The following is a 12,331-nucleotide window of genomic DNA, read 5'->3' as shown; positions in this document are numbered from 1 at the left end:
GACTATGTTATTATTAGATTCCAACTCATTTTTAAACTGAAATTACTACAATTGTAATTTTTGGTTGTCCCTGATTCAACAGGGTGCAGATTTCCTGCTACACAGTTTTGCAGCACACTTAAGGTGTATTGCCCTCTTTAAAACCAATGCTGGCAGTGGTGGGATTCGAACCCACGCCCCCGAAGAGACTGGAGCCTAAATCCAGCGCCTTAGACCCCTCGGCCACACTACCCCACTGCTGTTTCTTTCGGGGGCCTTTTTCTGCCCATTTTTCTAGAATAGGAGAAAATGTTGGGTGCGGACCTTCATTGTGAGGCCCTGAAGCCTGTCGAGTAAGGCTCAGGAAAGCAAAAGTGGCTGGTTTTGGAAGAGACTGGGAGCATGCAGTGTCACTTCTCCAGTCGTCATGCTCAGCCATAGCAGCCACAAGAGCCTTCCAAAAGTGTTCCTTGGCAGCGGTGGGATTCGAACCCACGCCCCCGAAGAGACTGGAGCCTTAATCCAGCGCCTTAGACCGCCCGGCCACGCTACCATGCGAGAGTGCCTTCCCTGGGCCATTTTCGCCTTCTTATTTTAATTTAATGTCGCACTTGGCCACAAGTCAGTCAGTTGACATTCCATGTGCCTTGGAGGAGCTCCTCCACAGATTAAAAGACCTCATAAATGCAGGGGTACGCAGTTACACTCCTGGAGGCCTCCCTATCTGCAGATTGCAATTCCATCTCTAATCAAACACACCTGAATCATCTAATCAAAGCCATTGGGCCTTACTCCAAAATGGCAGCTAGCTGTGCTGAAGTTAAACTCAAAATCGTCAGGTAGTTGTCAATTTTCCAAAAAATCTTGAGTCAAATCGGCTGCTTCTATGATTAAAGACTATGTTATTATTAGATTCCAACTCATTTTTAAACTGAAATTACTACAATTGTAATTTTTGGTTGTCCCTGATTCAACAGGGTGCAGATTTCCTGCTACACAGTTTTGCAGCACACTTAAGGTGTATTGCCCTCTTTAAAATCAATGCTGGCAGTGGTGGGATTCGAACCCACGCCCCCGAAGAGACTGGAGCCTAAATCCAGCGCCTTAGACCCCTCGGCCACACTACCCCACTGCTGTTTCTTTCGGGGGCCTTTTTCTGCCCATTTTTCTAGAATAGGAGAAAATGTTGGGTGCGGACCTTCATTGTGAGGCCCTGAAGCCTGTCGAGTAAGGCTCAGGAAAGCAAAAGTGGCTGGTTTTGGAAGAGACTGGGAGCATGCAGTGTCACTTCTCCAGTCGTCATGCTCAGGCATAGCAGCCACAAGAGCCTTCCAAAAGCGTTCCTTGGCAGCGGTGGGATTCTAACCCACGCCCCCGAAGAGACTGGAGCCTTAATCCAGCGCCTTAGACCGCTCGGCCACGCTACCATGCGAGAGTGCCTTCCCTGCCTTTTTCTACCCATTTTTCTAGAATAGGAGAAAATGTTGGGTGCGGACCTTCATTGTGAGGCCCTGAAGCCTGTCGAGTAAGGCTCAGGAAAGCAAAAGTGGCTGGTTTTGGAAGAGACTGGGAGCATGCAGTGTCACTTCTCCAGTCGTCATGCTCAGGCATAGCAGCCACAAGAGCCTTCCAAAAGTGTTCCTTGGCAGCAGTGGGATTCGAACCCACGCCCCCGAAGAGACTGGAGCCTTAATCCAGCGCCTTAGACCGCTCGGCCATGCTACCATGCGAGAGTGCCTTCCCTGGGCCATTTTCGCCTTCTTATTTTAATTTAATGTCGCACTTGGCCACAAGTCAGTCAGTTGACATTCCATGTGCCTTGGAGGAGCTCCTCCACAAATTAAAAGACCTCATAAATGCAGGGGTACGCAGTTACACTCCTGGAGGCCTCCCTATCTGCAGATTGCAATTCCATCTCTAATCAAACACACCTGAATTATCTAATCAAAGCCATTGGGCCTTACTCCAAAATGGCAGCTAGCTGTGCTGAAGTTAAACTCAAAATCGTGAGGTAGTTGTCAATTTTCCAAAAAATCTTGAGTCAAATCGGCTGCTTCTATGATTAAAGACTATGTTATTATTAGATTCCAACTCATTTTTAAACTGAAATTACTACAATTGTAATTTTTGGTTGTCCCTGATTCAGCAGGGTGCAGATTTCCTGCTACACAGTTTTGCAGCACACTTAAGGTGTATTGCCCTCTTTAAAATCAATGCTGGCAGTGGTGGGATTCGAACCCACGCCCCCGAAGAGACTGGAGCGTAAATCCAGCGCCTTAGACCCCTCGGTCACACTACCCCACTGCTGTTTCTTTCGGGGGCCTTTTTCTGCCCATTTTTCTAGAATAGGAGAAAATGTTGGGTGCGGACCTTCATTGTGAGGCCCTGAAGCCTGTCGAGTAAGGCTCAGAAAAGCAAAAGTGGCTGGTTTTGGAAGAGACTGGGAGCATGCAGTGTCACTTCTCCAGTCGTCTTGCTCAGGCAAAGCAGCCACAAGAGCCTTCCAAAAGTGTTCCTTGGCAGCGGTGGGATTCGAACCCACGCCCCCGAAGAGACTGGAGCCTTAATCCAGCGCCTTAGACCGCTCGGCCACGCTACCATGCGAGAGTTCCTTCCCTGGGCCATTTTCGCCTTCTTATTTTAATTTAATGTCGCACTTGGCCACAAGTCAGTCAGTTGACATTCCACGTGCCTTGGAGGAACTCCTCCACAGATTAAAAGACCTCATAAATGCAGGGGTACACAGTTACACTCCTGGAGGCCTCCGTATCTGCAGATTGCAATTCCATCGCTAATCAAACACACCTGAATCATCTAATCAAAGCCATTGGGCCTTACTCCAAAATGGCAGCTAGCTATGCTGAAGTTAAACTCAAAATCGTGAGGTAGTTGTCAATTTTCCAAAAAATCTTGAGTCAAATCGGCTGCTTCTATGATTAAAGACTATGTTATTATTAGATTCCAACTCATTTTTAAATTGAAATTACTACAATTGTAATTTTTGGTTATCCCTGATTCAACAGGGTGCAGATTTCCTGCTACACAGTTTTGCAGCACACTTAAGGTGTATTGCCCTCTTTAAAATCAATGCTGGCAGTGGTGGGATTCGAACCCACGCCCCCGAAGAGACTGGAGCCTAAATCCAGCGCCTTAGACCCCTCGGCCACACTACCCCACTGCTGTTTCTTTCGGGGGCCTTTTTCTGCCCATTTTTCTAGAATAGGAGAAAATGTTGGGTGCGGACCTTCATTGTGAGGCCCTGAAGCCTGTCAAGTAAGGCTCAGGAAAGCAAAAGTGGCTGGTTTTGGAAGAGACTGGGAGCATGCAGTGTCACTTCTCCAGTCGTCATGCTCAGGCATAGCAGCAACAAGAGCCTTCCAAAAGTGTTCCTTGGCAGCGGTGGGATTCGAACCCACGCCCCCGAAGAGACTGGAGCCTTAATCCAGCGCCTTAGACCGCTCGGCCACGCTACCATGCGAGAGTGCCTTCCCTGGGCCATTTTCGCCTTCTAATTTTAATTTAATGTCGCACTTGGCCACAAGTCAGTCAGTTGACATTCCATGTGCCTTGGAGGAGCTCCTCCACAAATTAAAAGACCTCATAAATGCAGGGGTACGCAGTTACACTCCTGGAGGCCTCCCTATCTGCAGATTGCAATTCCATCTCTAATCAAACACACCTGAATCATCTAATCAAAGCCATTGGGCCTTACTCCAAAATGGCAGCTAGCTGTGCTGAAGTTAAACTCAAAATCGTGAGGTAGTTGTCAATTTTCCAAAAAATCTTGAGTCAAATCGGCTGCTTCTATGATTAAAGACTATGTTATTATTAGATTCCAACTCATTTTTAAACTGAAATTACTACAATTGTAATTTTTGGTTGTCCCTGATTCAACAGGGTGCAGATTTCCTGCTACACAGTTTTGCAGCACACTTAAGGTGTATTGCCCTCTTTAAAACCAATGCTGGCAGTGGTGGGATTCGAACCCACGCCCCCGAAGAGACTGGAGCCTAAATCCAGCGCCTTAGACCCCTCGGCCACACTACCCCACTGCTGTTTCTTTCGGGGGCCTTTTTCTGCCCATTTTTCTAGAATAGGAGAAAATGTTGGGTGCGGACCTTCATTGTGAGGCCCTGAAGCCTGTCGAGTAAGGCTCAGGAAAGCAAAAGTGGCTGGTTTTGGAAGAGACTGGGAGCATGCAGTGTCACTTCTCCAGTCGTCATGCTCAGCCATAGCAGCCACAAGAGCCTTCCAAAAGTGTTCCTTGGCAGCGGTGGGATTCGAACCCACGCCCCCGAAGAGACTGGAGCCTTAATCCAGCGCCTTAGACCGCCCGGCCACGCTACCATGCGAGAGTGCCTTCCCTGGGCCATTTTCGCCTTCTTATTTTAATTTAATGTCGCACTTGGCCACAAGTCAGTCAGTTGACATTCCATGTGCCTTGGAGGAGCTCCTCCACAGATTAAAAGACCTCATAAATGCAGGGGTACGCAGTTACACTCCTGGAGGCCTCCCTATCTGCAGATTGCAATTCCATCTCTAATCAAACACACCTGAATCATCTAATCAAAGCCATTGGGCCTTACTCCAAAATGGCAGCTAGCTGTGCTGAAGTTAAACTCAAAATCGTCAGGTAGTTGTCAATTTTCCAAAAAATCTTGAGTCAAATCGGCTGCTTCTATGATTAAAGACTATGTTATTATTAGATTCCAACTCATTTTTAAACTGAAATTACTACAATTGTAATTTTTGGTTGTCCCTGATTCAACAGGGTGCAGATTTCCTGCTACACAGTTTTGCAGCACACTTAAGGTGTATTGCCCTCTTTAAAATCAATGCTGGCAGTGGTGGGATTCGAACCCACGCCCCCGAAGAGACTGGAGCCTAAATCCAGCGCCTTAGACCCCTCGGCCACACTACCCCACTGCTGTTTCTTTCGGGGGCCTTTTTCTGCCCATTTTTCTAGAATAGGAGAAAATGTTGGGTGCGGACCTTCATTGTGAGGCCCTGAAGCCTGTCGAGTAAGGCTCAGGAAAGCAAAAGTGGCTGGTTTTGGAAGAGACTGGGAGCATGCAGTGTCACTTCTCCAGTCGTCATGCTCAGGCATAGCAGCCACAAGAGCCTTCCAAAAGTGTTCCTTGGCAGCGGTGGGATTCTAACCCACGCCCCCGAAGAGACTGGAGCCTTAATCCAGCGCCTTAGACCGCTCGGCCACGCTACCATGCGAGAGTGCCTTCCCTGCCTTTTTCTACCCATTTTTCTAGAATAGGAGAAAATGTTGGGTGCGGACCTTCATTGTGAGGCCCTGAAGCCTGTCGAGTAAGGCTCAGGAAAGCAAAAGTGGCTGGTTTTGGAAGAGACTGGGAGCATGCAGTGTCACTTCTCCAGTCGTCATGCTCAGGCATAGCAGCCACAAGAGCCTTCCAAAAGTGTTCCTTGGCAGCAGTGGGATTCGAACCCACGCCCCCGAAGAGACTGGAGCCTTAATCCAGCGCCTTAGACCGCTCGGCCATGCTACCATGCGAGAGTGCCTTCCCTGGGCCATTTTCGCCTTCTTATTTTAATTTAATGTCGCACTTGGCCACAAGTCAGTCAGTTGACATTCCATGTGCCTTGGAGGAGCTCCTCCACAAATTAAAAGACCTCATAAATGCAGGGGTACGCAGTTACACTCCTGGAGGCCTCCCTATCTGCAGATTGCAATTCCATCTCTAATCAAACACACCTGAATTATCTAATCAAAGCCATTGGGCCTTACTCCAAAATGGCAGCTAGCTGTGCTGAAGTTAAACTCAAAATCGTGAGGTAGTTGTCAATTTTCCAAAAAATCTTGAGTCAAATCGGCTGCTTCTATGATTAAAGACTATGTTATTATTAGATTCCAACTCATTTTTAAACTGAAATTACTACAATTGTAATTTTTGGTTGTCCCTGATTCAACAGGGTGCAGCTTTCCTGCTACACAGTTTTGCAGCACACTTAAGGTGTATTGCCCTCTTTAAAATCAATGCTGGCAGTGGTGGGATTCGAACCCACGCCCCCGAAGAGACTGGAGCGTAAATCCAGCGCCTTAGACCCCTCGGTCACACTACCCCACTGCTGTTTCTTTCGGGGGCCTTTTTCTGCCCATTTTTCTAGAATAGGAGAAAATGTTGGGTGCGGACCTTCATTGTGAGGCCCTGAAGCCTGTCGAGTAAGGCTCAGAAAAGCAAAAGTGGCTGGTTTTGGAAGAGACTGGGAGCATGCAGTGTCACTTCTCCAGTCGTCTTGCTCAGGCATAGCAGCCACAAGAGCCTTCCAAAAGTGTTCCTTGGCAGCGGTGGGATTCGAACCCACGCCCCCGAAGAGACTGGAGCCTTAATCCAGCGCCTTAGACCGCTCGGCCACGCTACCATGCGAGAGTTCCTTCCCGGGGCCATTTTCGCCTTCTTATTTTAATTTAATGTCGCACTTGGCCACAAGTCAGTCAGTTGACATTCCACGTGCCTTGGAGGAACTCCTCCACAGATTAAAAGACCTCATAAATGCAGGGGTACACAGTTACACTCCTGGAGGCCTCCATATCTGCAGATTGCAATTCCATCGCTAATCAAACACACCTGAATCATCTAATCAAAGCCATTGGGCCTTACTCCAAAATGGCAGCTAGCTATGCTGAAGTTAAACTCAAAATCGTGAGGTAGTTGTCAATTTTCCAAAAAATCTTGAGTCAAATCGGCTGCTTCTATGATTAAAGACTATGTTATTATTAGATTCCAACTCATTTTTAAATTGAAATTACTACAATTGTAATTTTTGGTTATCCCTGATTCAACAGGGTGCAGATTTCCTGCTACACAGTTTTGCAGCACACTTAAGGTGTATTGCCCTCTTTAAAATCAATGCTGGCAGTGGTGGGATTCGAACCCACGCCCCCGAAGAGACTGGAGCCTAAATCCAGCGCCTTAGACCCCTCGGCCACACTACCCCACTGCTGTTTCTTTCGGGGGCCTTTTTCTGCCCATTTTTCTAGAATAGGAGAAAATGTTGGGTGCGGACCTTCATTGTGAGGCCCTGAAGCCTGTCAAGTAAGGCTCAGGAAAGCAAAAGTGGCTGGTTTTGGAAGAGACTGGGAGCATGCAGTGTCACTTCTCCAGTCGTCATGCTCAGGCATAGCAGCCACAAGAGCCTTCCAAAAGTGTTCCTTGGCAGCGGTGGGATTCGAACCCACGCCCCCGAAGAGACTGGAGCCTTAATCCAGCGCCTTAGACCGCTCGGCCACGCTACCATGCGAGAGTGCCTTCCCTGGGCCATTTTCGCCTTCTTATTTTAATTTAATGTCGCACTTGGCCACAAGTCAGTCAGTTGACATTCCATGTGCCTTGGAGGAGCTCCTCCACAAATTAAAAGACCTCATAAATGCAGGGGTACGCAGTTACACTCCTGGAGGCCTCCCTATCTGCAGATTGCAATTCCATCTCTAATCAAACACACCTGAATAATCTAATCAAAGCCATTGGGCCTTACTCCAAAATGGCAGCTAGCTGTGCTGAAGTTAAACTCAAAATCGTGAGGTAGTTGTCAATTTTCCAAAAAATCTTGAGTCAAATCGGCTGCTTCTATGATTAAAGACTATGTTATTATTAGATTCCAACTCATTTTTAAACTGAAATTACTACAATTGTAATTGTTGGTTGTCCCTGATTCAACAGGGTGCAGATTTCCTGCTACACAGTTTTGCAGCACACTTAAGGTGTATTGCCCTCTTTAAAACCAATGCTGGCAGTGGTGGGATTCGAACCCACGCCCCGGAAGAGACTGGAGCCTAAATCCAGCGCCTTAGACCCCACGGCCACACTACCCCACTGCTGTTTCTTTCGGGGGCCTTTTTCTGCCCATTTTTCTAGAATAGGAGAAAATGTTGGGTGCGGACCTTCATTGTGAGGCCCTGAAGCCTGTCGAGTAAGGCTCAGGAAAGCAAAAGTGGCTGGTTTTGGAAGAGACTGGGAGCATGCAGTGTCACTTCTCCAGTCGTCATGCTCAGCCATAGCAGCCACAAGAGCCTTCCAAAAGTGTTCCTAGGCAGCGGTGGGATTCGAACCCACGCCCCCGAAGAGACTGGAGCCTTAATCCAGCGCCTTAGACCGCTCGGCCACGCTACCATGCGAGAGTGCCTTCCCTGGGCCATTTTCGCCTTCTTATTTTAATTTAATGTCGCACTTGGCCACAAGTCAGTCAGTTGACATTCCATGTGCCTTGGAGGAGCTCCTCCACAGATTAAAAGACCTCATAAATGCAGGGGTACGCAGTTACACTCCTGGAGGCCTCCCTATCTGCAGATTGCAATTCCATCTCTAATCAAACACACCTGAATCATCTAATCAAAGCCATTGGGCCTTACTCCAAAATGGCAGCTAGCTGTGCTGAAGTTAAACTCAAAATCGTCAGGTAGTTGTCAATTTCCCAAAAAATCTTGAGTCAAATCGGCTGCTTCTATGATTAAAGACTATGTTGTTATTAGATTCCAACTCATTTTTAATCTGAAATTACTACAATTGTAATTTTTGGTTGTCCCTGATTCAACAGGGTGCAGATTTCCTGCTACACAGTTTTGCAGCACACTTAAGGTGTATTGCCCTCTTTAAAATCAATGCTGGCAGTGGTGGGATTCGAACCCACGCCCCCGAAGAGACTGGAGCCTAAATCCAGCGCCTTAGACCCCTCGGCCACACTACCCCACTGCTGTTTCTTTCGGGGGCCTTTTTCTGCCCATTTTTCTAGAAAAGGAGAAAATGTTGGGTGCGGACCTTCATTGTGATGCCCTGAAGCCTGTCGAGTAAGGCTCAGGAAAGCAAAAGTGGCTGGTTTTGGAAGAGACTGGGAGCATGCAGTGTCACTTCTCCAGTCGTCTTGCTCAGGCATAGCAGCCACAAGAGCCTTCCAAAAGTGTTCCTTGGCAGCGGTGGGATTCGAACCCACGCCCCCGAAGAGACTGGAGCCTTAATCCAGCGCCTTAGACCGCTCGGCCACGCTACCATGCAAGAGTGCCTTCCCTGGGCCATTTTCGCCTTCTTATTTTAATTTAATGTCGCACTTGGCCACAAGTCAGTCAGTTGACATTCCATGTGCCTTGGAGGAGCTCCTCCACAGATTAAAAGACCTCATAAATGCAGGGGTACGCAGTTACACTCCTGGAGGCCTCCCTATCTGCAGATTGCAATTCCATCTCTAATCAAACACACCTGAATCATCTAATCAAAGCCATTGGGCCTTACTCCAAAATGGGAGCTAGCTGTGCTGAAGTTAAACTCAAAATCGTCAGGTAGTTGTCAATTTTCCAAAAAATCTTGAGTCAAATCGGCTGCTTCTATGATTAAAGACTATGTTATTATTAGATTCCAACTCATTTTTAAACTGAAATTACTACAATTGTAATTTTTGGTTGTCCCTGATTCAACAGGGTGCAGATTTCCTGCTACACAGTTTTGCAGCACACTTAAGGTGTATTGCTCTCTTTAAAACCAATGCTGGCAGTGGTGGGATTCGAACCCACGCCCCCGAAGAGACTGGAGCCTAAATCCAGCGCCTTAGACCCCTCGGCCACACTACCCCACTGCTGTTTCTTTCGGGGGCCTTTTTCTGCCCATTTTTCTAGAATAGGAGAAAATGTTGGGTGCGGACCTTCATTGTGAGGCCCTGAAGCCTGTCGAGTAAGGCTCAGGAAAGCAAAAGTGGCTGGTTTTGGAAGAGACTGGGAGCATGCAGTGTCACTTCTCCAGTCGTCATGCTCAGGCATAGCAGCCACAAGAGCCTTCCAAAAGTGTTCCTTGGCAGCGGTGGGATTCGAACCCACGCCCCCGAAGAGACTGGAGCCTTAATCCAGCGCCTTAGACCGCTCGGCCACACTAGATGCGAGAGTGCCTTCCCTGGGCCATTTTCGCCTTCTTATTTTAATTTAATGTCGCACTTGGCCACAAGTCAGTCAGTTGACATTCCATGTGCCTTGGAGGAGCTCCTCCACAGATTAAAAGACCTCATAAATGCAGGGGTACGCAGTTACACTCCTGGAGGCCTCCCTATCTGCAGATTGCAATTCCATCTCTAATCAAACACACCTGAATCATCTAATCAAAGCCATTGGGCCTTACTCCAAAATGGCAGCTAGCTGTGCTGAAGTTAAACTCAAAATCGTCAGGTAGTTGTCAATTTTCCAAAAAATCTTGAGTCAAATCGGCTGCTTCTATGATTAAAGACTATGTTATTATTAGATTCCAACTCATTTTTAAACTGAAATTACTACAATTGTAATTTTTGGTTGTCCCTGATTCAACAGGGTGCAGATTTCCTGCTACACAGTTTTGCAGCACACTTAAGGTGTATTGCCCTCTTTAAAATCAATGCTGGCAGTGGTGGGATTCGAACCCACGCCCCCGAAGAGACTGGAGCGTAAATCCAGCGCCTTAGACCCCTCGGTCACACTACCCCACTGCTGTTTCTTTCGGGGGCCTTTTTCTGCCCATTTTTCTAGAATAGGAGAAAATGTTGGGTGCGGACCTTTATTGTGAGGCCCTGAAGCCTGTCGAGTAAGGCTCAGGAAAGCAAAAGTGGCTGGTTTTGGAAGAGACTGGGAGCATGCAGTGTCACTTCTCCAGTCGTCATACTCAGCCATAGCAGCCACAAGAGCCTTCCAAAAGTGTTCCTTGGCAGCGGTGGGATTCGAACCCACGCCCCCGAAGAGACTGGAGCCTTAATCCAGCGCCTTAGACCGCTCGGCCACGCTACCATGCGAGAGTGCCTTCCCTGGGCCATTTTCGCCTTCTTATTTTAATTTAATGTCGCACTTGGCCACAAGTCAGTCAGTTGACATTCCATGTGCCTTGGAGGAGCTCCTCCACAGATTAAAAGACCTCATAAATGCAGGGGTACGCAGTTACACTCCTGGAGGCCTCCCTATCTGCAGATTGCAATTCCATCTCTAATCAAACACACCTGAATCATCTAATCAAAGCCATTGGGCCTTACTCCAAAATGGCAGCTAGCTGTGCTGAAGTTAAACTCACAATCGTCAGGTAGTTGTCAATTTTCCAAAAAATCTTGAGTCAAATCGGCTGCTTCTATGATTAAAGACTATGTTATTATTAGATTCCAACTCATTTTTAAACTGAAATTACTACAATTGTAATTTTTGGTTGTCCCTGATTCAACAGGGTGCAGATTTCCTGCTACACAGTTTTGCAGCACACTTAAGGTGTATTGCCCTCTTTAAAAACAATGCTGGCAGTGGTGGGATTCGAACCCACGCCCCCGAAGAGACTGGAGCCTAAATCCAGCGCCTTAGACCCCTCGGCCACACTACCCCACTGCTGTTTCTTTCGGGGGGCTTTTTCTGCCCATTTTTCTAGAATAGGAGAAAATGTTGGGTGCGGACCTTCATTGTGAGGCCCTGAAGCCTGTCGAGTAAGGCTCAGGAAAGCAAAAGTGGCTGGTTTTGGAAGAGACTGGGAGCATGCAGTGTCACTTCTCCAGTCGTCATGCTCAGGCATAGCAGCCACAAGAGCCTTCCAAAAGTGTTCCTTGGCAGCGGTGGGATTCGAACCCACACCCCCGAAGAGACTGGAGCCTTAATCCAGCGCCTTAGACCGCTCGGCCACGCTACCATGCGAGCGTACCTTCCCTGGGCCATTTTCGCCTTCTTATTTTAATTTAATGTCGCACTTGGCCACAAGTCAGTCAGTTGACATTCCATGTGCCTTGGAGGAGCTCCTCCACGGATTAAAAGACCTCATAAATGCAGGGGTACGCAGTTACACTCCTGGAGGCCTCCCTATCTGCAGATTGCAATTCCATCTCTAATCAAACACACCTGAATCATCTAATCAAAGCCATTGGGCCTTACTCCAAAATGGCAGCTAGCTGTGCTGAAGTTAAACTCAAAATCGTGAGGTAGTTGTCAATTTTCCAAAAAATCTTGAGTCAAATCGGCTGCTTCTATGATTAAAGACTATGTTATTATTAGATTCTAACTCATTTTTAAACTGAAATTACTACAATTGTAATTTTTGGTTGTCCCTGATTCAACAGGGTGCAGATTTCCTGCTACACAGTTTTGCAGCACACTTAAGGTGTATTGCCCTCTTTAAAATCAATGCTGGCAGTGGTGGGATTCGAACCCACGCCCCCGAAGAGACTGGAGCCTAAATCCAGCGCCTTAGACCCCTCGGCCACACTACCCCACTGCTGTTTCTTTCGGGGGCCTTTTTCTGCCCATTTTTCTAGAATAGGAGAAAATGTTGGGTGCAGACCTTCATTGTGAGGCCCTGAAGCCTGTCGAGTAAGGCTCAGGAAAGCAAAAGTTGCTGGTTTTGGAAGAGAC

At 47.6% G+C, this 12,331-nt stretch overlaps 28 non-coding genes across 28 annotated transcripts; all 28 read right to left on the bottom strand.

Moving 5' to 3' along the window:
* Nucleotides 1-150: 150 nt before the first annotated feature.
* Nucleotides 151-232, bottom strand: trnal-uag (transfer RNA leucine (anticodon UAG)). Its single transcript has one exon. It is a non-coding gene; the product is annotated as a tRNA-Leu (tRNA).
* Nucleotides 233-450: 218 nt separating this feature from the next.
* On the bottom strand, nucleotides 451-532 carry trnal-aag (transfer RNA leucine (anticodon AAG)). Its single transcript has one exon. It is a non-coding gene; the product is annotated as a tRNA-Leu (tRNA).
* A 492-nt stretch (nucleotides 533-1,024) lies between these two features.
* Nucleotides 1,025-1,106, bottom strand: trnal-uag (transfer RNA leucine (anticodon UAG)). Its single transcript has one exon. It is a non-coding gene; the product is annotated as a tRNA-Leu (tRNA).
* A 218-nt stretch (nucleotides 1,107-1,324) lies between these two features.
* trnal-aag (transfer RNA leucine (anticodon AAG)) lies at nucleotides 1,325-1,406 on the bottom strand. The gene has a single exon. It is a non-coding gene; the product is annotated as a tRNA-Leu (tRNA).
* A 216-nt stretch (nucleotides 1,407-1,622) lies between these two features.
* Nucleotides 1,623-1,704, bottom strand: trnal-aag (transfer RNA leucine (anticodon AAG)). Its single transcript has one exon. It is a non-coding gene; the product is annotated as a tRNA-Leu (tRNA).
* A 492-nt stretch (nucleotides 1,705-2,196) lies between these two features.
* On the bottom strand, nucleotides 2,197-2,278 carry trnav-uac (transfer RNA valine (anticodon UAC)). Its single transcript has one exon. It is a non-coding gene; the product is annotated as a tRNA-Val (tRNA).
* A 218-nt stretch (nucleotides 2,279-2,496) lies between these two features.
* trnal-aag (transfer RNA leucine (anticodon AAG)) lies at nucleotides 2,497-2,578 on the bottom strand. Its single transcript has one exon. It is a non-coding gene; the product is annotated as a tRNA-Leu (tRNA).
* Nucleotides 2,579-3,070: 492 nt separating this feature from the next.
* On the bottom strand, nucleotides 3,071-3,152 carry trnal-uag (transfer RNA leucine (anticodon UAG)). The gene has a single exon. It is a non-coding gene; the product is annotated as a tRNA-Leu (tRNA).
* A 218-nt stretch (nucleotides 3,153-3,370) lies between these two features.
* Nucleotides 3,371-3,452, bottom strand: trnal-aag (transfer RNA leucine (anticodon AAG)). The gene has a single exon. It is a non-coding gene; the product is annotated as a tRNA-Leu (tRNA).
* Nucleotides 3,453-3,944: 492 nt separating this feature from the next.
* On the bottom strand, nucleotides 3,945-4,026 carry trnal-uag (transfer RNA leucine (anticodon UAG)). The gene has a single exon. It is a non-coding gene; the product is annotated as a tRNA-Leu (tRNA).
* Nucleotides 4,027-4,244: 218 nt separating this feature from the next.
* On the bottom strand, nucleotides 4,245-4,326 carry trnal-aag (transfer RNA leucine (anticodon AAG)). Its single transcript has one exon. It is a non-coding gene; the product is annotated as a tRNA-Leu (tRNA).
* A 492-nt stretch (nucleotides 4,327-4,818) lies between these two features.
* trnal-uag (transfer RNA leucine (anticodon UAG)) lies at nucleotides 4,819-4,900 on the bottom strand. Its single transcript has one exon. It is a non-coding gene; the product is annotated as a tRNA-Leu (tRNA).
* A 218-nt stretch (nucleotides 4,901-5,118) lies between these two features.
* On the bottom strand, nucleotides 5,119-5,200 carry trnal-aag (transfer RNA leucine (anticodon AAG)). The gene has a single exon. It is a non-coding gene; the product is annotated as a tRNA-Leu (tRNA).
* A 216-nt stretch (nucleotides 5,201-5,416) lies between these two features.
* Nucleotides 5,417-5,498, bottom strand: trnal-aag (transfer RNA leucine (anticodon AAG)). Its single transcript has one exon. It is a non-coding gene; the product is annotated as a tRNA-Leu (tRNA).
* A 492-nt stretch (nucleotides 5,499-5,990) lies between these two features.
* trnav-uac (transfer RNA valine (anticodon UAC)) lies at nucleotides 5,991-6,072 on the bottom strand. Its single transcript has one exon. It is a non-coding gene; the product is annotated as a tRNA-Val (tRNA).
* Nucleotides 6,073-6,290: 218 nt separating this feature from the next.
* trnal-aag (transfer RNA leucine (anticodon AAG)) lies at nucleotides 6,291-6,372 on the bottom strand. Its single transcript has one exon. It is a non-coding gene; the product is annotated as a tRNA-Leu (tRNA).
* Nucleotides 6,373-6,864: 492 nt separating this feature from the next.
* Nucleotides 6,865-6,946, bottom strand: trnal-uag (transfer RNA leucine (anticodon UAG)). Its single transcript has one exon. It is a non-coding gene; the product is annotated as a tRNA-Leu (tRNA).
* Nucleotides 6,947-7,164: 218 nt separating this feature from the next.
* trnal-aag (transfer RNA leucine (anticodon AAG)) lies at nucleotides 7,165-7,246 on the bottom strand. Its single transcript has one exon. It is a non-coding gene; the product is annotated as a tRNA-Leu (tRNA).
* Nucleotides 7,247-7,738: 492 nt separating this feature from the next.
* trnal-uag (transfer RNA leucine (anticodon UAG)) lies at nucleotides 7,739-7,820 on the bottom strand. Its single transcript has one exon. It is a non-coding gene; the product is annotated as a tRNA-Leu (tRNA).
* Nucleotides 7,821-8,038: 218 nt separating this feature from the next.
* trnal-aag (transfer RNA leucine (anticodon AAG)) lies at nucleotides 8,039-8,120 on the bottom strand. The gene has a single exon. It is a non-coding gene; the product is annotated as a tRNA-Leu (tRNA).
* Nucleotides 8,121-8,612: 492 nt separating this feature from the next.
* Nucleotides 8,613-8,694, bottom strand: trnal-uag (transfer RNA leucine (anticodon UAG)). Its single transcript has one exon. It is a non-coding gene; the product is annotated as a tRNA-Leu (tRNA).
* Nucleotides 8,695-8,912: 218 nt separating this feature from the next.
* Nucleotides 8,913-8,994, bottom strand: trnal-aag (transfer RNA leucine (anticodon AAG)). Its single transcript has one exon. It is a non-coding gene; the product is annotated as a tRNA-Leu (tRNA).
* Nucleotides 8,995-9,486: 492 nt separating this feature from the next.
* On the bottom strand, nucleotides 9,487-9,568 carry trnal-uag (transfer RNA leucine (anticodon UAG)). The gene has a single exon. It is a non-coding gene; the product is annotated as a tRNA-Leu (tRNA).
* Nucleotides 9,569-10,359: 791 nt separating this feature from the next.
* Nucleotides 10,360-10,441, bottom strand: trnav-uac (transfer RNA valine (anticodon UAC)). The gene has a single exon. It is a non-coding gene; the product is annotated as a tRNA-Val (tRNA).
* A 218-nt stretch (nucleotides 10,442-10,659) lies between these two features.
* trnal-aag (transfer RNA leucine (anticodon AAG)) lies at nucleotides 10,660-10,741 on the bottom strand. The gene has a single exon. It is a non-coding gene; the product is annotated as a tRNA-Leu (tRNA).
* Nucleotides 10,742-11,233: 492 nt separating this feature from the next.
* On the bottom strand, nucleotides 11,234-11,315 carry trnal-uag (transfer RNA leucine (anticodon UAG)). The gene has a single exon. It is a non-coding gene; the product is annotated as a tRNA-Leu (tRNA).
* Nucleotides 11,316-11,533: 218 nt separating this feature from the next.
* On the bottom strand, nucleotides 11,534-11,615 carry trnal-aag (transfer RNA leucine (anticodon AAG)). Its single transcript has one exon. It is a non-coding gene; the product is annotated as a tRNA-Leu (tRNA).
* A 492-nt stretch (nucleotides 11,616-12,107) lies between these two features.
* Nucleotides 12,108-12,189, bottom strand: trnal-uag (transfer RNA leucine (anticodon UAG)). Its single transcript has one exon. It is a non-coding gene; the product is annotated as a tRNA-Leu (tRNA).
* Between the last annotated feature and the right edge of the window lie 142 nt (nucleotides 12,190-12,331).

The sequence above is a fragment of the Pseudorasbora parva genome, chromosome 21 (assembly GCF_024679245.1).
Source record: "Pseudorasbora parva isolate DD20220531a chromosome 21, ASM2467924v1, whole genome shotgun sequence".
NCBI lineage: Eukaryota > Metazoa > Chordata > Actinopteri > Cypriniformes > Gobionidae > Pseudorasbora > Pseudorasbora parva.
This window is presented reverse-complemented; position numbering and strand designations above follow the sequence as displayed.